The following is a 24,124-nucleotide window of genomic DNA, read 5'->3' on the forward strand; positions in this document are numbered from 1 at the left end:
TTAGTTTTTGATGTAGTGGTCCACGATTCATTGTTTGCATATAAATTTTGTCTATTCTGTATTGTCTGAGAGGCTCCATAATTTTCCCTGTTCTTGGAATAAAGTATCTCAAGACCTTACATAAGCTGCTCTCTGCCTGCCTTCAGATGGACGCATTTCAGCGAGCTCTTTCACAAAGAAACCACTGATAATGGGATGAAAGGATATTTTAACATCAACATCCCTTGTCTAATGTCCCACAAGACACCACTGGGCCTTGTATGTTATTTACTGATCTGGAAATAACAAAGTGTGCCCTGGAATATTCTTTCTTACCGAAGTTATTCTAGCCCCAGGATGATCCATCCCAACATGTAACTAAACTTTAGATCAGAAACTAGACAAATTTTTGTTTCTCTAAAATATCCATGAGCTCATTCTAAAGCTTGTGGGCACATTCAATTATTTCTTTGCATCTCCCTTCCAGCACAGACATTTTGCTAATGGCTAACTATTCTGACCTTCACTTGTCTTATTGCTGAATCCCTAAAGGCAGGACACTCAAACCAAACAAGAAACTTGTCATTAACAAAATTCTCTGGATCAAGTGTCTGCTAGAAGACCCAGAGGGTCATATTGGTTTCTAAATATTCTTAAAACATTTCTCAGAGGGGGTGCCTGGGTGGCTCCCAGGTTGAGCAGCTGCCTTCAGCTCAGGTCATGATCCCAGGGTCCTGGGACTGAGTCCCACACCGGGCTCCCTTCTCAGGGGGGAGCCTGCTTCTCCCTCTCCCTCTGCCTGCTGCTCTGCCTACTTGTATTCTGTTTGTCAAATAAATAAATAAAATCTTTAAAAAAAAAAAAGAAAAGAAAACATTTCTCAGAAACCATAATGGCTGCCAGGTAATAATGAATTATTGCTGTAAAGAAAATAAATCAGAAGGTATCAAAAATCATAAAAGTGGTCGTTTCTGCTGGTCTCCTTGGCCACCTGATACCCAATCCAGACAGCCTTTGGAGTCAATAGGAAAACAAGAAAAGAAGAGACCTCTGTACTACCTTCCTTGACTTCTATTACTTCCTGGTGCTTAACAGATCTCCACTACTGCTACTTTCCCCATTCTGTGTAAGGCGCTGGAGATAAAAAGTTGCAAAATGAGTAGATGACAGACAAAGAAATGTAATCAAACAGTCGTGCTGCCATAACAGAAACCCACTTACATCAGCAGGGAGAAGTGTCTGATGGTGGGAGGCAGAAAGAGCAGAGTAAGGGTGCTATGGGTTGAACTGTGCTCCCCCAAAATGCATCATATTTGGAAACAGGATCACGACAAATGTAATTAGTTAAAATGAGGTCATACTGGGACAGTATGGGCCCCTCATCCAATATGGCTGGTGTCCTTATAAAAAGAGGACATTCAGATACAGACATAAATACACGGGGAACACCATGTGAAGATGAAGGCAGAGGTCCACTGAGGTGATGCATCTACAAGCCAATGAACACCAGTCATCACCAGAAAACTGCCAGCAGCTGGTGGAAAGGCCTGGAACAGATTAATCGTCATAGCCTCAGAAAGAACCGACCCTACCGACCCTCTGATCTTGCATTTTTGGTCTCCAGAACTGAGACGCAATGAATTTTTGCTGTACGCACCCCCCAGGCTATGATACTTTGTCAGGGCGGGCCCAAGGCCTGTCCGGAAGGCTTCACAGGAGATGCCTGTAGAGCTAAGTGGTTGCTTCCAGGTGGCACGGAGCAGGCAGCAGTCCCCTGGTGACCGAACACCTATGGAGTTGTATAGAGAGCAGGAGAGCCAGCACAGTGAGCGAGTGGTCAACGTCCCTGCTTTCACACTTGCTCCCTGGCAGCCAGCAGGAACGTACTCAAGGAGCTTTCAATGACCCACCTGAAATGTTCTCTCTCTCAAACCTTTCAGGCCTGCTCGTTCTCAAGATCCAACTCAAATCTGCCCTGCTCTGTGAAGCGTCCCCAAGCCCCTGAGCTTGGCGTTGGCCTCCCGTGCCCTGAGGTACTTTACTCTGACCTCTCATCAGCCATTTTCAAACAGGACCAGACATCTGTTACACTCACTCCATCTCTAGTCTGTGGGCCCACAAGAAGAGAGATACTCAGCCTTTAACTCATTTTTGTACACGACCCCTGGGAGAGTAGGCACTCAAGAGACACTTTGTTCCTGCAGTAGGCTACCCACTACAAGGGACATCCTAACTTCTCTGGAAGGGCTCCATGAGGTTTCCACCCAGAATTAAACTGCCTCATCAGCACACACTCAATGAAATAAACGGCAGACTCACCCAAAACAAAACAAAAACAAAAACTGTAGTTATGAGAAGTGATGGACGTGTTACCTTGATTGTGAGAATCATCAGATTGCACACTTTAAATATATTACAATTTTGTCAATTATATCTCAATAAAACTGGGGGTAAACGTTTTTAAAAATGTGGAGTCTTTGCTGGAGAGAGTGACAAGCTTTTAAACAGGAAGAGCTGACACTGATGGCTAAGCTCAGGCAAAGGACTGGGAATAGCGCTGCACACAGTCCACTCCCTGTCCAGCGCCTCAGGTGGGAAAGCAAGAGACATGAAAACTGTAGCCAGAAATTCATGAGGGACTTCAAGCAACTGGGTTGCTATGCCCGTCAACGAAAGAGGAATCCCTAATACCTACTGGCAGGAGGGGGCCCAACCCTGGAGCTCTCCTACATGAAACAAAACACAGCCACAGTGAGTTATACCCTCACTGCTCACATTACTAGCCTCGTTCTCCACTTCCCCTGAGGTACAAACACCCACCTGATGTTTAAGAATCTTCTTCACAGAAGACTGCTATGCCCTACTTGGGATCTCAAAGTTAAGTGAAAGCCTTTAATTACTCTGATCGGATCATTTCTATTCCTGTGTCTCTGGATGTTCTCTCGCAGATGAAACTGCTCAAAAGGCCATTTTAAGATAATCACTGCTTACTATGTGGTCAGTGATTTAAATCTCAATGGTGGGGGCGCCTGGGTGGCTCAGTTAGCTGAGCATCTGACTCTTGGATTGGGGTCATGACCTCAGGGTCCTGGGATCGAGTCCTGCGTTGAGGGGGGCTCTCCAAGGGAGTCTGCTTGTCTCACTTTCCCTCTGCCCCTCCCCGCTCTTGCGTGCATGTATGTCCTAATAAATTTTTTAATAAGTAAATGTATATGTATTAAGTAAATACATAAGTAAATTGTATATGTATTAACTCATTATTCCCCACAGATAAGGTAGCTGAGGCACAAAGCAGCTGAGCAGCCAGCATGAAGTTGCTGCACTGGAACTCCAGCAGCCTCGCTCCGGTGTCTGCCCCTAACCATGCAGACAGAAATTGTCAGCAGTTTCTGACACACCACTCCTCACCTCATGTCCTAGCCGTGGGTCAAATCAGGAAAGAGAGAAAAAATAAAAAATAAAATTTAGTCAAAGTGATGATTCCCAGCTTTGTCACCCACACTCACACTCCTTCTAATCAGGAAATGATGATCTGGGTGGGTCCTCTTTCTTCCTCTCTCCCTGACGTGATGGTTCCTTAACAAGTCCCCAGCCTATATCCTCCTCAGTTTATTCAGTATTTACAAATAGTCATATACCTGATGTTGTCCTTTTAAGCAGAGCCGCTTCCTTTTTAAAAATTTCTTATTTATTTATTGAGAGCACAAGCTGGGGTGGGAAGGGGAGACAGGACAGAGGCAGAGGGAGAAGCAGACTCTTCACGGAGCAGGGAGCCCAAAATGAGGCTCGGTCTCAGGACCCCAGGATCATGACCTGAGCCACCCAGGCACCCCTACAGTTAGGGGTTAATCAATTTTGTGGTGTACTATTATAGAGAGATCAGTCGCTTAAGGACACACAGCCATAAGTGGAAAAACAAAAATCTGAAAATAAAACTCTGATTTGGAGACAGTCGTCGTAATTGCTTCTCATTAAGCGGTCTTCCTGCGCTGAAAGGACCCTCCAGTCCCAGGGTCAATACTGCGCAGCAGACAGACCACTGGGCTTAGCATCAGTGATTAGTCCCACTCCTTCCGCTGTATGACTTCAACAAGGACGAAGTCTTCATCCATAAAGTAAAAATATCTCCCTAACCTAATGAATCAAAGAGACAACGTAGCCAAGAGCACTGCGGGGAGAAAAGGAGAAATCATCATTGTAATTACAATCATAACATCTGTCACTCCCAAACTCCACACCTAATGCTTCCCGATCCAGGGGAGAAGGAGACATCTAGCCAGCACAAGGGAACCAGAAGAGAGCCCCATACAGGAATTCAGAGGAGTGTGACAAAGGCCCTGCAAGGCACCATGTTTGTACCCAAATTAGTCCAGGTTAACAATTCTGTGACAGTTCCCCCTTTGCAGGTGAAAAGTTGACTCAGTTTTAAGTTCCTGAGGTCTCAAAATAAATAAAGGGCCAAGTCAGGCCATAGGCCCAAGGCCACTAGCTCCAAGTGCCAAGCTCATCCCTCAATTGCCACACAAGAAGTCGGAAGGGGGCACTGGCCGAGGGCAGGAAGCGCAGAGCCCTCTCCCCACCATTTAGCACCTAACAGGCCCTCAATAAAGATCTGTGAAGTGGAAGAATGGTGAAGAAAGACAAAAATCATTCTTCATGACTAATTTCACAAAATTCGTTTCTGTACAGAAGAAATATAGTGACATCCAGTACTTACAGGTGGCTCGTGAGCTCATATCAGTCAGTTTCCTCTCAAACAGGTGCTACTCTTTCTTTTTTTAAAAGATTTTATTTTTAAGGAGCGCCTGGTCGGCTCAATGAGTTAAAGCCTCTGCCTTCGGCTCAGGTCATGATCCCAGGGTCCTGGGATTGAGCCCCGCATCGGGTTCTCTGCTTGGCAGGGAGCCTGCTTCCCTTTCTCTCTCTCTGCCTACTTGTGATCTCTGTCTGTCAAATAAATAAATACATAAAATCTTAAAAAAACAAAAAAGATTTTATTTTTAAGTAATCTCTACTCCCAGTGTGGGGCTTGAACTCACAACCCCGAGATCAAGAGTCCCAAACAAGTGCTTTTCAAGAAGAAATTCCACAAAGGAAACTGCACTTCAGATTTTAAAAAAGGAATGTGGGAGGAGTAATTTTATATACTGTGCCTCACAATTTAACAAGTAACAGCCATTCCATAGGACAGTCTCCACTGCAATTCCCGATCCACACGTTCTAAGCTACATGCCCTAAACCACCACACAAAACCAAGAGTAAAAGTCAACTTTATCCTCTGACAGTGCCAACCACTTTCTCTATTTTTGCTCCTTCATGATACCATTCCTGTCCTTCAATTACTATACAATTTTTATTTTTCATTATTTTTTACCGAAGTCATGGAGGCTTTCAAAACTTGCTGTTTTACTGAAACAAAACCCTCCCTGAATTTCATTCCATAAAGTGCGGCTTGCTAAAGGGTCTGAGTTGGATTTCTGCTTATTTTTCTGGGGGGAGGGAGGAGGTGGGGATGTTTGGCAGGGTTATAAGTAAGGAAAATTAAAAATACTGACCACAAAAACAAACAGCTTTTTCAGAATTTAATGGTCGGTGACTAAATGTTCCTATTACTGAAGTAATTGGTTCCCATAGAAGACAAATGATAAAAGGAAGCTTTGAAGATAATAGTCACCCAGGGCTAACAGACTGAGAAGGACACTAGTGCTGAGCGTGCTAAGACATAGATATTCTGCACACGCAAAGGTCGAGCTGTGAGCTACTTTATTAACTCTGGGACTTCTGAAAACAGGGCCAGATTGTCCTCTTTGGAGCTAGTCAGGAAGTATTTAAAATCACAAGCATAAGTAAAATTCTGCCAAAGGTATACTCTCTGAAAAGTAATTATGCCAGCTGATAGGGAATGAAACCCCTTTCTGCCACCAAGTAATTATGAGCACACAAGTTTTTAGAAGATTCAGTTTTCACAAAAATAAGGATATATAAGCAAAATATAAAGAATGACATATAGACAGTGCCTCTTAGGGGAAAAGAGCAGTGATAAGAAAAATATTTGTTATTTGCATAAAGAAATGAAAGAATATACAAGAAACTTAAAACGGTGGCTTCCTTTTTAGAAGTGAGAAGGTTCTGGGCAGAGGGAAGACAGAGATGGCCAGAAGAGTCTTTATTGTTCATCCATATGTATTTTTTAAGTTTAAGAAATTTTTATTAAAAAAGAAAAATTTTATTAAAAAAAGAAAAATTTAAAATATATATATTAAAAATATACCACTGGGGCACCTGGGTGGCTCAGTGGGTTAAGCCTCTGCCTTCGGCTCAGGTCGGGATCGAGCCCCATTATTGGGCTCTCTGCTCAGAAGGGAGCCTGCATCCCCCCTCCCTCTCTCTCTCTGCCTGCCTCTCTGCCTCTCTTGTGATCTCTGTCTGTCAAATAAATAAATAAAATCTTTAATAAAAAAAAAAAAAAAAAGAAAAAAGAAAGTGATGAGAGTAAGAGACCAGAAAGGTGGGGGGGGGCGTGCTGGGTGGCTCAGTGGGTTAAAGCCTCTGCCTCCGGCTCAGGTCATGATCCCAGGGTCCTGGGATCCAGCCCCACATAGTACTCTCTGCTCAGCAGGGAGCCTACTTCCCCCGCTCTCTCCGCCTGCCTCTCTGCCTACTGTGATCTTTATCAAATAAATAAATAAAATCTTTAAAAAAAAAAAAGAGAACAGCAGGGGGTTTGTATATCAGGTGGTCACTGAGAAGGGATAAATGCCACCAGGAGATGAAAGGTGCAACAGGAGTGGCCTAGGGATCCCAGCCAGGCCTACGAGCACGCCACAGCACCCAACCACTTCTTGCCCATAGGATTTGTATTGCTTATGACAAATAACTGAATATTTATATCTCTTCACAACTCCAACTAGTTTCAAAAATACATTAAAAAACAATTTCTCACATACATAATTTATTTCTCAATATCACTAGCACTATGTTAATATCCAAATAATCTCTGAAGTATTTAAAAATTCCACATGATACCTTAAAGGGGAAATTATGAAAAAGTCTTAATAACCATAAACCAAAAAAAGGTCAAAAAATAAATTTAGACAAAGGAAAATTATGTTTCAAATTACATACATTCATTCGTTTTGACTTTTCAAAATGGTGCCATTTCAAAAGACTTGACACTACTGCAGTAGAGGGGACAATCCAAAATCTAAAAAGCTCAGCACTTAGCCTGCAAACATAAGTAACAGGTCCTGGCAGAGGAGCCTGGCAGTCAGCATGGGAAATCAGTAAATCATACAGTGCATCGGCAGCAAGAAGGGCAATGGGTAGGGGACTAGACGAACAAGGAGGTGGGGAGGCAAGTGGCATCAATAAATAGGAGGGTGGAGGGAGGCTCTGGGGAAAGTGACAACACAGGTAGTATGGGCATCCACCCCCTGCAGGCAGAGGGACAGCTAGAGCCAAAGCCAAGAGTGAAGGCTGGCATCTGCTTGGACCTGGGAGAGAGGGATAAAACAAAATTTATCATCATTTTCTTTAAGCATTAAAATATTTCATTTACATTTTGGTAAAGAAGCAAAGATACCAAAGGTCCACTCAAACCTAACTTGCCCAAGGGGCACCTGGGTGGCTCAGTGGGTTAAAGCCTCTGCCTTCAGCTCGGGTCATGATCCCAGGGTCCTGGAATCCAGCACCAAATCAGGCTCTCTGCTCTGCAGGGAGCCTGCTTCCTCCTCTCTCTCTGCCTGCCTCTCTGCCTACTTGTGATCTCTGTCAAATAAATAAAATCTTCAAAAAAAACAACAACAACAACAACAACAACAACCTAACTTGCCCAAAACAGGACTCTTAATCTTCCGCTAGTCCTGTCTCCCTGCTTCTACCTTCAAACTCTTGTAACTGGACCTATTCAGGTCCCAAAAGCAAGACATACTGTACTTCAAAATTATTTCCACACAACAGCTCAGAACACTTCTGAAAAACTACAGCATGTTTTAACAAACCAATAAAAATGCAAAGCATTCTCAAATAATTGCAACATTGCAAATAAAATAAATATCCCAGAAAATGTGACCCCTTTAGAAAATCCTAGCTGCAGGGCCTTGCCTAGGGTGGGGGCTGGAAACACAGTTGCTTAAGGAAGGAGTGAAAGAGCGAATACTCTCTAGAGTAACTGCTGAAAAGATAAGCCTGCGGCTAGAAAGAAAGTACACGGTAAAAGAAACCCCCAAATAGGTTAGAACTAAATATAAAGCTTCACTTCCTTTCTGGTTCACATGCTCTGAGAAAGAAACAAAGGTATCACTAACATTTTCCTGCTCTGGTAGATCGGAAGTGGCTGCTTTGTCATTTCTGATTAGCAGGTAAGGACAAATGGTTTTCAAGTGTTTACTTACATCTCCAACTTTCTTGGTCCGTCTATCTACTAAAAAAATCCTGATGTAGTTATTCTTACAAATTAAAAAAGTGGTATACCTAGTGAACTTTTGTCATATTTGATCCCCCAGACTATTATCTTCTGCAATTTTATTTTTCAGTGAGCAAATATTTTAATATTTTGCATATTTAGTTCTGCAAACTTTTCCTCTGAGATCTTCTGCTCTTCAAGAGACAGTTCTCATTCCTTCTCAGGCACGCGTCATAAAATGTTCCAAGAAAGTTTTCAGGAATTCTCTCTGATAAACATTCTATTTTGCTTTTCCCCACAGTCTCTACAGTTTTAAACATTCGTCCTTAACCCATCTGGAATTAATTTTCATGAATTACATTTTCCAGTTACCTCATCACCACTAACCACCTCTCCCCAGAGACACAGAGGTGTGGTTCTGCACTCCCCAACAGGCCCGCTGGTGCTTGGTTCAGCTTTGAGCCAGCAGCACCTCACTGCTTTCCCACAAACTACACAGTCTGACCTGCACCTCAGTTTCCTCTCAAGTCATACGTTCCAAGGATTTTGGGGCAATTAGAAATAATAAAAGTAAAATATCTCGCACAATGTCTGACACACAGTGGATACCCTGTCAATAGGAAATATTTTAATTATCTAATGTCTGATGGAGTATAAAAGTATCATGCTAAAAATTTCACTTCAGGGGTGCCTGGGTAGCTCAGATGTTGGGCGTCTGCCTTTGGCTCAGGTCATGATCCCAGGGTACTGGGATCCAGGCCCACTTCGGGCTCCTTACTTGGCCAAAAGCTGCTTCTCCTCTCACACTCCCTGGGCTTGTGTTCCCTCTCTAGAGCTATGTCTCTGTCACATAAATAAATAAAATATCGAATAAATAAATAAATGAAAATTTCACTTCAAAAACATTAGGTTTAACCAACTTAAAGTTAAAATACACTATTTTAATTAAAAATAGCATCCTATTATAAACTTATTAATTAAAAATAATATCCCATTATAAAACTTATTTTACCTTTTTATATTTTAACAACAACAAAATAATTATTGCATTCTACCTGTATCAACACATGTAGTTTAGTTAACTGAGATTTCTCACTTTAACTCAATCCCTAAACCAATACTCTAGTGTACCTTACTGAAACTGACTTGGGTGTGGTTTTGAAAACAATTTAGGGCGAGGCGCCTAAAGATAAACCAACCAAACCATCTGTTTGACTAAACAAATTTAGTTTGAACTTTAATGTACTCTATCCTTTTTATATTTCCAAAATCCATGTGATACAGATTGGCACAGAAAGAATCTAGCTTGGGAGATGCCTAGGTTGAGTGTCTGCCTTCAGCTCAGGTCTTCATCCCAGGATCCTGGGATTGAGTCTGGCAAAGGGCTCCTAGCTCATCCAGCTCCGCCAGGAGACTGCTTCTCCCTCTGCCTGCTGCTCCCCCTGCTTGTGTGCTCACGCTCGCTCTCACGCATGCGCTCGCTCTCTCTCTCTGACAAATAAATAAATAAAATCTTTTAAAAAAGGGAAGGGAGGGAAGGAAGGGGAGAGGGGGAGGGAAAGAAGGAAAGAATGAATCTGGCTTGGGTCTTCAACAAAATTCCATTAGCCTCCCAATGTTAACTGATTATAATAAACATGTTCAAGTCACATTAGAGTTTAGACCCCAGGGTCAGACCACCTGGGTTCTGGTCCCAGGTCATCACTTACTAGCTACATATCCTTAGGCACACTTCTTCATCTCTCTCTATGTGTATTTTAGTTTCTTCATCTGTAAAATGAGAATGGTAGCATTATCTACTTTCTTGATTAAAGATTAAATGAGTTAACTTATGTCAAGTGTTTTGTATAGTGCTTGGTACACAGTAAGCAATAAATTAAGGAACCATAATAAATGGTAACTATTATCATAAGCAGCACCTTTAAAGATGACTGAATCTCTTAAAAAAGGACACTGGCAGAACATTCTATGATGGCACTAATTAACTGTCCTCCTTAATATGTGCACAGAGACACACAGCAGCACTACTTACTAGAGGTCCCTCTAACAGATGGCATCACTGCTCTGTATTGCCCATTTTTAAAAAAAAAGATTTAATTGAGAGAGAGAGGGTAGGGGGTAGGGGGAAGGGGGGATACAGGGAGAGGCAGAGGGAGAGAAAGAGAATACCAAGCAGACTGCCCCCTGAGCAGGGAGCCCGACACAGGGCTCAATCCCACAACCCTGAGATCATAACCTGGAAGGAAATCAAGAATAGGATCCTCAAATGACTGAGTCCCCAGGTGCCCCTGTATTGTCCCTGTTTAAACAACCGCTAGACTGCAAGCTTACTGAAGTCTGGAGCGATTACAATGCTTATCTTCTGACATTCCCAACACAATGCTCTGAACACAGATCTTAAATAATGCTTATTAAACTAATATAATAAGGGGACACCTGGGTGGCACAGTCAGTTAAGCGTCAGGCCCTTGATTTTTTGACTCAGGTGGCAATCTCAGGGTCGTGAGATCCAGTTGTATGAGCTCAGTGTGGAGTCTGCTTGAGAGTCTTCCTCTCTGTCCCTCTGGCTTTGTGCTTGCGCACACACTCTCTCTCTAAAAATAAACAAATCTTGGGGCACCTGGGTGGCTTAGTGGGTTAAAGCCTCTGCCTTAGGCTCAGGTCATGATCCCAGGGTCCTGGGATTGAGCCTCTCGAAGTGCTCTCTGCTCAGCAGGGAACCTGCTCCCCACCCCCCGCTTCCCCCTCTTGTGATCTGTCAAATAAATAAATAAAATCTTTTTTAAAAAAGGTCATCTAGTTATTTTATAGATAATAAAATAGATGATGAAACTGAGCAAAGTAATGACTTTATCATCAAAGGTTCACATGCTGGCCAAGCTAGAGCTGGTTCTTTCCTCTACCAAGAACATCACATCTCACTCACTCCACGGACCCTCAAACTGTGCACATTAGAATCACTCATACTGAATATACTTTTCCTAAGTTTTGAACCAACACATGACCACTATTTCCATTACAAATAAACACCACTTGGAGATCAAGTAAGGCAAATATTTGAGAGGCCCTACCAGTCCATAAGATTTGCCATAAAAACCAATGTTATTTGTGTATAAGAAATAAAGAAATACAAGGGCTAAACAAAAAATGGCCTAAAACCACGGCAATGAAACTAGTTAACTCCAAATGGGAACCACTCAAAACAGGTAACATTAGCAGAGGTCAAATACCAAAAATGAGCACTGCTGGAGGCAAAAACAGAGGCAATCAGCTGGAACTCTCAAGAGGGTGGAAATGGTCTCAGGTGAGCAGTGACCCTCGCTCACTGTAGAAGTAAATACAATCCTTTCAGGAAAAACAACCTTAACGTTGATCCTCAGGTTTTTCCCCATGTTAAAATCAACCAAACAGAAGGTCTTAGTAAAAATTTCACAAACCCAAAACAATCTTCACAAGTGACAGTCATCAGAAATAATAAACCATATACTTGGGCCCTCAAAGGCTTCAGATACTAGGATTATAATACAGAACATAGAATAACTATGTGTGAAATGGTTTTTTTTTTTTTTTAGATTATTTATTTATTTGACAAAGAGAGGGAGAGATCACTAGTAGGCAGAGAGGCAGGCAGAGAGAGAGGGGGAAGCAGGCTCCTCACCAAGCAGAGACCCCAATGCGGGGCTCAATCCCAGGACCCTGAGATCACGACCCAAGCCAAAGGCAGAGGCCCAACCCATTGAGCCACCCAGGTGCCCCTGAAATGTTTAAAAAATAAATTAACCACAATATGACAAGCCTCAGAGACTATAAAAAATGAGCAGAGCTGAAAAAGAAACCAAACAGAACTTACAGAAATAAAATGTTGAAAAAGTTATTTACAGGGCACTTGGCTGGCTCAGCTGGTGGAGCATGTGACTCCTGATCTCAGGGTTGTGAGTTCAAGGCCCACCTTGGGTGTAGAGATTACATGAAAAATAAAATCTTGGGGCACCTGGGTGGCTCAGTGGTTAAAGCCTCTGCCTTTGGCTCAGGTCATGATCCCAGGGTCCTGGGATCCAGCCCCGCATCAGGCTCTCTGCTCAGCAGGGAGCCTGCTTCCCTCTCTCTGCCTGACTCTGCCTACTTGTGATCTGTCCCCCCCCCAAAAAAAAAAGAAAGAAAGAAAAAAGAAAAAGAAAACCTTGGGGCACCTGGGTGGCTCAGTCAATTAAGCATATGCCTGTGGCTGGGGTCATGATCCTAAAGATCCAAGCCTTGGGCTACCTGCTCAGAGAGGAGTCTGCCTCTCCCTCTCTCCTGCTCATGCTGTCTCCTGCATGGTACATGTGCCCTCTCTCCGTCAAATAAATAATAAATAAATAAAATTTTAAAAATAAATAAAATAAAATCTTTTTTAAAAACTTTAAAAAATACTTCACAAATCAACTAATGAATTAATAGGAGCTTTGACACAGATGAAGAGGAATAAGTAAATTAAAAGACAGATTTGAAAAAATTCCCCAGAGACCAGCACAGGGAGACAAGGAGGTACAAACCATGCCAAAAGAGATAGAATAAGAAAGTCCACTACATGTTTACTGGAGTTACAGGCCAAAATAATAAAGAACAATGAAGAGTCTGCTGACGCCACTGCCCCAGAGCCTCCCTGCACCACCAGCCACTGTCAGCTCCACCATAGTCTTTGACATCTCACCAAAAGGCAAGCACTTCAGCTGCATCTCTCTGGAGCTATTTGCAGACAAAGTTCCAAACACAGTGGAGAACTTTTGTGCTCTGTGCACTGGGGAGAAAGGATGTGGCTATAAAGGTTCCTGCTTTCACAGGATTATTCCAGGATTTCTGTGCCAGGGTGGTGACTTCACATGCCATAATGGCACTGGCGGCCAGTCCAACTATGGGGAGAAATTTGATGATGAGAATTTCATCCCAAAACACACAAGTCCTAGGATCTTGTCCATGGCAAATGGCCCCAACCCAAATGGTTCCCAGTTTTTTGTCTGCACTGCCAAGACCAAGTGGCCAGATGGGAAGCATGCAGTCTTTGGCAAGGTGAGAGAGAGTAGGAATATCGTGGAGGCCATGGAATGCTTTGGGTCCAGGAACAGCAAGACCACCATTACTGACTGTGGACAAATGTAATAAATTTGACTTGTGTCTTATCTTTACTATCAGACCACTCATCCTGCAGCTCAGGAGAACAGCCCTTCACCCCCATCTGCTTGAAATACCCTATAATCTCTGTGCTCTCACTGCAGTCCTATGGGTTCCATGCTTTCCTTACTCCCCTCCAAGCAGCTGGATTGTAGAGTTACGTTTATGATTATGAAATAAAAACTACACAACAACAACAACAAAAAGAATGAAGAGTCAGAGTCAATATAATATCCAAGGAGAGAATGGCTAACAACTTTATCTAACTGAAAGACATGAATCCACAAATACCAACCAAAATAAAGAGAAATACACATCTTGTAGACACAGTAATGAATCTATAGCATAGCAAAGGCAAGAATAAAAAAAGAGCATCTACAAAAGCGTAACAATTAGACACTGGCAAACTTGTAACAGAAATAACAAAAGAGGAATAGAGTTTCTTCAAAATGCTAAAAGGAAATAACTGGCAATCTGGATTTCTACCCCAGAACTATCTTTTGAGAATGTGTGCAAAATAAAGTCACTTCAGATGAACAAAAACAAAAGTACCACCTACATACCTGCAGAAAAGGAACTGCTAAAGAAGAAAAGTGATCCTAGGAAGAAAAATTAGAAATGCCATAAGGACTGTGAGTCAAGAAACTGCTAAATGGGGGAAAAAAATCTAAAAATGTATTTTGTATATGGATGATGACATCTAATTTATGAGTTTAAAAAAAGGCTGGACTAAAATACTGAACAACAGTAGCACATAACTTAATAGTTGAGTTTAACCGGAATTGAAGTACTTCAATGTTCTTGTTTTGTTTGGTGGAAGAAGACAGTATTAATTGCAGACTTTGTCACATATATGCAGGGTAAAATTCAAGGGCAACCACTAAAATAGAACAAAACAGTATGTAATTTCCAAACCAATAGAGGGGAGAATACAAAAGAAAACTTAGTTGTTTAAAAAGGCAAGCGTGGGCGCCTGGGTGGCTCAGTGGGTTGAGCCGCTGCCTTTGGCTCGGGTCATGATCTCAGGGTCCTGGGATCGAGTCCCGCGTCGGGCTCTCTGCTTGGCGGGGAGCCTGCTTCCCTCTCTCTCTCTCTCTCCGCCTGCCTCTCTGTCTACTTGTGATCTCTCTCTGTCAAATAAATAAATAAAATCTTTTAAAAATAAATAAATAAATAAATAAATAAAAATAAAAAGGCAAGCGTGGGGGCACCTGGGTGGCTCAGTGGGTTAAGCATCTGATTCTTGATTTCCACTCAGGTCATGATCTCAAGGTCATGGGATCCACTCATCAGCAGGGGGTCTTCTTTTCCCTCTCCTTCTGCTCCTCCCCCTGCTCATTCTGGCTCTCTCTAATAAACAAATAAAATTTTTAAAAAAATAAAAAGGTAAGGGAACCTGGGTGGCTCAGTCAGTTAAGTGTCTGCCTTTGGCTCAGGTCATGATCTCCAGGTCCTGGGATGGAGCCTCATGTCCAGCTCCCAGCTCAGCAGGGAGTCTGCTTCTCACTCTCCCTCTGCATATCTCCCTGCTTATGCTCTCTCGGTCTCAAATGAAAAATTAAATCTTTAAAAAAATAAATAATTTTTTTGGGGGCACCTGGGTGGCTCAGTGGGTTAAGCCGCTGCCTTCAGCTCAGGTCATGATCTCAGGGTCCTGGGATCGAGTCCCGCATCGGGCTCTCTGCTCGGCAGGGAGCCTGCTTCCCTTCCTCTCTCTCTGCCTGCCTCTCTGCCTACTTGTGATCTCTGTCTGTCAAATAAATAAATAAAATCTTTAAAAAAAAAAAAATAAATAAATAAATAATTTTTTAATTAAATAAAAAGGCAAGCATGAAGGGGAAAAAGACAAATAGAAAACAAAATATAGGGGCAACTGGGTGGCACAGTCAGTTAAGCATCTATCTCCGGCTTAGGTCATGATCTCAGGGTGCTGGGATCAAGCCCTGCATCCGTCTCCCTGCTCTGCGCAGAGTCTACTTGTTTCCCTCTCCTTTTGTCCCTCTCCACCACTCATTCTCTCTCAAATAAAATCTTAAAAAGAAAAAAAAGGAAAGAAAATGCAAAATGATAGAAAAGGTACAAATTTATCAGAATCACAATAAATATAATGCCAGTTAAAAGACAGAAATTATAACCAGTATGGTACACTAAATAATGGTCATTAGAGATATTAGTTCTAACCCCAGGAGCCTGTAAATGTTACTTTACATGGCAAAGACTTTGCTAATGTAATTAAAGATTTGGGGTAAGAAGATTATCCTGGGCTACCTGGATTACCTAAATGCAATTGCCAGTAAGAAGGAAGAGGGAAATCTGACTACACATTCATCAGAGAGCAGTACGACCAGGGACACAGGGACTGCAGAGAGGTGGCCACTGCCAAACAATGCTGGCAGCTATAAGAAGGCAGAAGAGCCAAGGGACAAATTCAACTCTAAGAACCTCCAGAGCCATCACCATGATGTCAGCTCAGTCATACAGATTTTGGACTTCTGGCCTCCAGAACTGTAAGAGAATACTTTATTGTTTTATGGCACCAAGTTTGAGGCAATTGATTACAGCATCCCCCCCAAAAATTAATATATCAATAAAACATAAGAACAGAATACAAAAGTACACAAGTAAATGGATGAAAATAGGTATACCAGGCAAATACCAACCAAAAGAAAGGTGGAGTTTCTATGTTAATATAAAACAAAAAGACCTTGGAAAATAAAAGCATTTATTTGGGATGGAAAAGCCAATACTTAATGAAAAAAAGCTCACTACAACAGGAAGATTAAAAATATATATAGGGGCACCTGGGTGGCTCAGTGGGTTAAAGCCTCTGCCTTCGGCTCAGGTCATGATCCCAGGGTCCTGGGATCGAGCCGCACATCGGGCTCTCTGCTCCGAGCCTGCGTCCTCCTCCTCTCTGCCTGCCTCTCTGCCTACTTGTGATCTCTGTCTGTCAGATGGATAAATAAAATCTTAAAAAAAAAAATTTTTTTTTTAATATATATATGTTTTATAAAATGGTCTCAAGACAAATGAAGCAAAAATTGCTGGAACTCAGAAACTGATAAATTGGTTATCATAAAGAGAAACTAAAGCACTGCTCAATTACTAGTAGGCAAAGCAGTCAAAGATTCGTAAACAGTAAATAGAAAATAAGAACAATCAACAAGTTACATCTTCATAAGTATACAGAACCTTGCAACTCCCTGTTTTCTAAAAACAAAGAATATATACTCTTCTCTAGAATACAAAAAAACATGCATAAATAATAACCTCATATCTGGGTGGAAATTTTTAAATTTTTTTTAAGATTTTTATTTATTTATTTGATGGAGAGAGAGCACAAGCAGAGGGAGAGGGAAAAGCAGGATTCCCACTGAGCAGGGAGCCCAATGCGGGACTCAATTCCAGGACCCTGGGATCATGATCTGAGCTGAGAGCAGATGCTTAATTGACTGAGCCACTCAGGTGTCCCAAAATTTTTTAAATTTTTTAAAAAGATTTTATTTATTTATTTGAGAGAGCATGAGAGCAAGAGAGATTGAGAGAATGAGTTGGGAGAGGGGCAGAGGAAGAAGCAGACTCCCCACGGAGCAGGGAGACTGACGTGGGAATCTATCTCAGGACCGTGGGATCATGACCCGAGCCAAAGGCAGATGCTTAACTGACTGAGCCACCCAGGCACCCCTGGGTGGAAATTTTTAAAATCTCAACAAATTCCAGAGAATCAGTAGCATACAAACCATTTCTCTGGTCACAGTGCAATTAAAACATATTAATAACAGAAATTTAAAATTTTATATACACATTATATATACATACACATTTATACACAAATATGTATATATATTTAAAAATTTAAAGGCACATTTTCTTTTTTTAGAGAGAGAGAGGGAAGGAATCCCAAGGAGGCTCCACACCCAGCACAGAGCCCAACATGGGGCTTCATCCCACGACCCCAAGATCATGACATGAGCTGAAACCAAGAGTCAGATATCCAACCCACTGAGTCACTCAGGTGCCCAAAAAAGCATACCTTACAGATCGAAGAAGAAATCATAAAGAAACTTTAAACACACTTACATAATGAAAAGATAATGCGTTGAAAACCACTGGCTTCACTAAAGAGCTAACTTTTAGAGAAAAACAGAGACTCAAAACACTATAAGAAAAGTGACCAATGGGTGCCTGGGTGGCTCAGTGGGTTAAGCCTCTGCCTTCAGCTCAGGTCATGATCTCAGGGTCCTGGGATCGAGTCCCACATCAGGCTCTCTGCTCAGTGGGAAGCCTGCTTCCCCGTCTCTCTCTGTCTGCCTCTCTGCCTACTCCTGGATCTCTCTCTCTGTGGCAAATAAATTAAAAAAAAAAAAAAAAAAACCCTTAAAAAAAAAAGAAAAAGAAAAGTGACCAACTTCTACGAAGTTAGAAAAAGAATAAATTTCACACTATTTAGCAATCCATAATCCCCACTAGGCTTTATACATATTTATTTTCTAATCCTTAAATCAACTCTTGAGAGTCAGATTATAGGTACAGCTAAGAATGTGCTGATTACCTGAGTTTTGAAGCACAAACCGTATGTCCTTTCAGGGAAAAAAAAAAGTATGTGCATCAATCTCAAATTGTAATTCATGTATTTACTCTAGCAAACAACATGCAGCCTTGATTTTTACTAAGAATAAAGATGATGTCATAGCTTTTTTCACAGCACACTGAAATCTGGGGTCAATGGCCTCAAAAGCCAAAACAACATACTAATAACTTGTTTCATGAAAAAGGTACTGGCAGGCTTCCATAGCTGTAGTCATGAAAATGTGCAGTTTTCATGAAAATTCTACTTCATCCTAGTACATTATGAAGCAACAAAAACAAATTATCCACCAGAAAAAATTAAAATATACTTTATTTATTTGTTTGTTTGAGTAATCTCTACACCCAACATGGGGCTTGAACTCATGACCCTGAGATCAAGAGTTGCATGCTCTTCCAACTAAGCCAGCCAGGCACTCCTAAAATATACTTTAAAACAGAAATGCTAGGTTGATTTTTTCTAAGATATGGATGATAAAAGTAACTGTGGTTGGGGCACCTGGGTAGTGCAATGGTTTAAGGTGTTTCAGCTCAGGTCGATCTCACAAGGAGCCCCAGGTCTGTGCTGGGTGAGGAGTCTACTTGGGATTCTCCCTCTCCCTCTGCACCTCCTTCTCACGTTCCCTCTCTCTCTCTAAAATAAATGAGTATTTTAAAAAATTTAAAAAGTAACCGTGGGTGAGTGACGTGAAACATCTCAATTAATGACATGAACAGCCCTAACAGGCATCTACCTCGAGTCCCTCCCAAAGACCCTAACAGGAGAGCCTGGACCACCAGCCTCGTGGGCTCACCCTGCACTCTGTCTGACCTGAATAGCCCTGAGCCCTTGAAGTGGGACTTCTGTTCTTGTTATCTTTGATTCCTGAATGTTCAGTACAAATCCTGCTACACTGAAGGCTTTTTTAAAACTTCAATGAGAGGGCGCCTGGGTGGCTCAGTGGGTTAAAGCCTCTGCCTTCGGCTCAGGTCATGATCCCAGAGTCTTGGGATCGAGTCCCGCATTGGACTCTCTGCTCAGTGGGGAGCCTTTTTCCCCCTCTCTCTCTGCCTGTCTCTGCCTACTTGTAGTCCCTGTCTGTCAAATAAATAAATAAAATCTTTTAAAAAAAAATAAATAAATAAAAGTTCAATGAGTAAGTCTCCTAAATCCTAGTATCACTTAGAAACCAGAGACAAAGAAAATTCATAGTTCCATCGCTTGAGTAAAAGCTGGAAAAAAAAATGCTTCCTTCCCCTGAAGAAAAGCCCTGCTTTCCAAAACAATCCATCTGTCAGACACCTGAGGCAGTAAACAGAGCACACTAAATGTTCCAAACACCCTAGGTCAGCGACATTCCTGGGGTTTATGCTATCAAAGTACACTGTGCTTCAGCCCCTGAAGACGATGTTCAGAACAAACTGAGACAGCATTATCTGGATGGTGGGATGCATGTCACATCCCTTTCTCCTGAAACACAGTCCTGAAGGGAGCGCATTCCGCGAGACTCGAGCCCCATTTCTAACCCTTCCTTGCCTGCCTGAAGCTCTATGCAACAGCTTGATTAATGGTATCATCTGGGAGCGCGGTTGGCCGTTAACTACAATATTCTTAAATCTTGGAAAGCATGGTTAATCACAAAGTTCTTGCTAAGCTGCAAACATGTGCAGCTGTACACGACACAAATCTCTCTGCATAGAGCTTTATGACTTATTAAAAAAAATAGTGGGAGGAGCTTGTACACAGGGCTTTCCATTGCCCTTGTGAGCCTTTCCCCGTTAGTGTCCCCTTCTCACCAGTCCATACACTGGGAAAAGAGAAAGAAAGGGAAAACGCACACGGACAGTACACCTGTGTGCCACAAGTGGTCAAATGTTGTCTCACTGGCTCCACAAGGCTCTGGGTTAGATAAGATTGTTAACTGTTACTACGCCTACTTCCATGGATGAGAATAGGAGTTCAGAGAATTTCACTAACTTGATCCAGGGCAATAGACTCTGCGGCAAAATTGGACTCTCATCCTCACACCATATTCCTAACACCCAGCACTAATACAACAGCTGACAATGGACTCCCTTCAGGGAGACTAAAGCCCCCAATGCAGCACTAGCATGTCTGCAGTCGTACTGAGATATGTTCACATACCATAAAAATTCACCCAATTAAAGTGTACAGTTCAGTGGTTTTTCACTTATTCATGGAGATGTGCAACCAGCGTCAAGATCTAATTCTGTAACATTTTCAACACCCAAGAAGAAACCCCAGGCACACTAGCAGGCACTCCCCATTCCCACTCTTCCCTCTTCCTCCTTTCCCTGGCTTCCTTCTTAGCATAAGATTTCTGAGCATGTGCAGCATGCATCAGCACCTCATTCTTACTGTTGCCGAATAAGGTTCCACTGCATGGACACACCACGTCTCTTATTCATCAGTTCATGGACAGCAGGTTCTTTCCACTTTCAGGCTATTAAGAAGAATGCTGCCGTGAACATTCACATACCAGTTTCTGTGTGGACAGATGTTGTTATCTGGCATTTGCATTTTCTTTTCTTTTCTTTTTTTTTTTTTAAAGATTTATTTGGGGCACCTGGGTGGCTTAGTCAGTTCATCATCTGCCTTTGGCTCAGGTCATGATCCTAGAGTCCGGGGATCGAGTCCTGGGATCAAGCTGCGCATAGGACTCTGCTCAACAGATACCTGCTTCTCCCTCTTCCTCTCCCTTTGCTGCTCTCCCTCCATTGGTCCCTCTTCCTGCTTGTGGGGTCTTTCTCTCAAATAAATAAATAAATGCATTTGTATTTTCAAAGTGCTTTCATAACATTGTCTGCTTTGTATCTTAAAACTGCTTCACCTTGTGATGGAGAAACCAGAGCCTTGGGGCAGTAAAGTGCCTTTATCCCTTTACCACCTACTGCTCTATGGCCCTCAGTGAACCAGCACTAAACCAGCCCCTTCAGCTGAAGACCTGCTCCCTCCTTCATACCTAAAACCACTGCAGTGCCACTTCGTCTGCTCTGCCAAGGAATTTCAAGCAAGAGCAAGCAGATGAGAAAATCCCTATTTTTTAGGTAAAGACCTCAAGTCATTCTAAGTCAATTCATAAGGCAAACCAACATCAAGCCTTTCAAAGTAAGAGAAGGGAAGAGCAAAGTGCTCAGGACAGGACATCTTCAAGGTCGCTCTCAAGGGATGGCCTTCCCATGCAAACAGCAAAGCTGCCACTCCAGGTATGAGAAGGCACATGCGGAACAAACGTCCCTGTGAGCAGCCAGGGACCAGCACAAGCCTGCATGTGCCCACAGCTCCATTCCCCGACATCAGCCTCCAGAGGCTCAGAGGCTCTGGGGCTTGATGCATAGCGAATTTGTTCCGACACAGGTGACAGTTATCTGGGGGGGCACAAATTGCTAGGCCAATTGTGTAATTTCTCTTTCCCAACCTCCTGAAACAGTTCTTAGACTTACAATATTTTTCATAATAAAGTTCAGAAAAAGGTTCATAATTGTAACAGTAATATATAATAACTGCTGTTTACTGACAGCTTATCAGGTACCTTACAATAACTGTGTAAGACAGGCACCACTCTAACTTCCACATGCAAACACTTCCTTATTTCGGGAACTCTTAGAGCTGATGGGAGTATAAATTGGTATAACTCCTCAAGAGGGTAATTTGGAAACAGCTATGCAAACTAAAGTGCAAACATCCTTCCACCCAGGCAATTCACTTCCCAGAACAGACCTACAAGTATACATCACAGTGCCTGAAGACCGGGATGGAAGAATACTCACTGAAACAGTCCCTAACAGTAAAATTCTAGAAACGAACACCCATACAGTCCCTAACAGTAAAATTCTAGAAACGAACACCCATCGAGGGTGCCTGGATGGCTCAGTGGGTTCAGCCTCTGCCATCGGCTCAGGTCATGATCTCAGGGTCCTGGAATGGAGTCCCACGTCGGTCTCTCTGCTCAGCAGGGAGCCTGCTTCCCCCTCTCTCTCTCTGCCTGCTTCTGCCTACTTGTGATTTCTGTCAAATAAATAAATAAAATCTTAAAAAAAAAAAAAAGCCATCGATACAGGAGCAATTGAATAAATAATAGTACACCCATAAAATGGGACACCTGAGACTGCTGAGGGGAACAAAACAGGTTTCTGGGTGCTGATACTGAGCTTTCTCCAAGATGTATTAAGGGGAAGTAAGATCAATGATCATTATTTTTAACTTTTTTCATACAGTTACTAAATTCTCTACAACTTGTTTCTTGTGGCTTTTTTTTTCTTTTTTAATGAGCTCTATGCCCAACATGGGCCTTGAACTCATAACCCCAAGAGCCGTCAGGCACTCCTCTGTGTAACTATTTCTTAAAAGAGGTGTATGTGCAAACCAGCGTTCTGACTGTACTCTCCCGCAAGTTATGCAACAGCTTCCTCAGCAGCAAATTCAAAGAATACTTCCCACACAGGGAGCAATAAAAATTACCTGTGGCCACTGCTATAATTTAATAATTACATAATCCTAGTACTATTATAATAATATTAAAAATTTTACTGTTGCTGTTATCAGATGGGCTCAAAAAAAAATCCGTTTCATAACTACACTGCCCAGTGTCCGTCACACAGGGCAACAGCACCCACCATGTGCAGCTCTGTCTCCTCCTCTAGCTCACAGCCCACAAGGGCTTCTTTTCCAGAAACCTAGCCCGTGTGGCCTGGCCCCTTCGGTATCTGCCATCAACGGGCAACAAGAAACCATGGACAGTAAGATGGATCTCCACTTCCACTGCCCAAACACACCTGCTCCCAGATGCAAACAGATTTGATCTCTGATCAAACATCTCCTCTTCCGTAAACCCAGTTCTCCATCTAAAATAGATACTGCTGCCATCATTCTCTATTTCCTCATGCCTCCCATCTTCACAGCACTTACAACTACTTAACATAGCATTTATTCTCTATCTCTCATTCTAGAATAGAAGTTTCCAAGAGGGGGAATGTGTATCTGCCCACTGGGCCTAGAACAATACCCAACATATAACAGTGCTCAGTAAGTACACTGATATGCAAGTTAATAAAGTTATAGGATGGAAAATATGCTTGCAAAGTAACATTTTTTAAAGATTACTGTTGTTTAAAGATAACTATTATTTTATCCCAGCAGAGAGGGTTCTCAAGGAATTGTTAAAAGGTAAGTGTCCTACAGACTCAAGTCCTACTCTATTTAAGATGCTTTTTTCCGAGTGCCTGGGTGGCTCAGTGGGTTAAAGCCTCTGCCTTCGGCTCAGGTCATGGTCCCAGAGTCCTGGGATCAAGGCCCGCATCGGGCTCTCTGCTCAGCGTGGAGCCTGCTTCCTCCTCTCTCTCTGACTGCCTCTCTGCCTACTTGTGATCTATCTCTCTGTCAAATAAATAAATAAAATCTTAAAAAAAAAAAAAAAAGATGCTTTTTTTTCCTATGTAGCATAAACTCATTAAAAAAAATACATCTTGTCAAGATACACTGAACACTTTTAAACTAACAGCTATGAGAAACAATGTACACTGACCATAACAATTGCTTAAAAAGGTACTTCTGGAATAAATAAAGCTCAAAGAGCAAAATGAATTCAACTTGTTCCCCCCTTCATCCCCTCCAGCTCAAGTTTCCTGCATGTAGGTCAGAATAAGCATTAACAATTAAACAACTCTGTTAAAGTTTAATGTTATACTATGTTAAGATTCCTATTTTTGGGGGCGCCTGGGTGGCTCAGTGGGTTAAGCCGCTGCCTTCAGCTCGGGTCATGATCTCAGGGTCCTGGGATCGAGCCCCATGTTGGGCTCTCTGCTCAGCAGGGAGCCTGCTTCCCCCTCTCTCTCTCTGCCTGCTTGTGATCTCTGTCAAATAAATAAATAAAATCTTTAAAAAAAAAAAAAGATTCCTATTTTTTTTTAAAGATTTTATTTATTTGACAGTGAGAGGGATCAGTAGGCAGAGAGACAGGCAGAGAGAGAGGGGGAAGTAGGTTCCCTGCTGAGCAGAGAGCC

The 24,124-nt window shown here is 42.3% G+C and overlaps 1 protein-coding gene and 1 pseudogene across 2 annotated transcripts in view; one reads left to right on the top strand and one right to left on the bottom strand.

Annotated features, from left to right (window-relative positions):
* Positions 1-24,124, bottom strand: part of LOC111149317 (adducin 1) — an 88,067-nt gene that overhangs the window by 51,154 nt on the left and 12,789 nt on the right. The window lies entirely within an intron of this gene.
* Positions 12,941-13,522, top strand: LOC111149319 (annotated as a pseudogene).

The sequence above is a fragment of the Enhydra lutris genome, unplaced genomic scaffold (genome assembly GCF_002288905.1).
Source record: "Enhydra lutris kenyoni isolate GAN:26980312 unplaced genomic scaffold, ASM228890v2 scaffoldscaffold21, whole genome shotgun sequence".
In the NCBI taxonomy this organism is placed as follows: domain Eukaryota; kingdom Metazoa; phylum Chordata; class Mammalia; order Carnivora; family Mustelidae; genus Enhydra; species Enhydra lutris.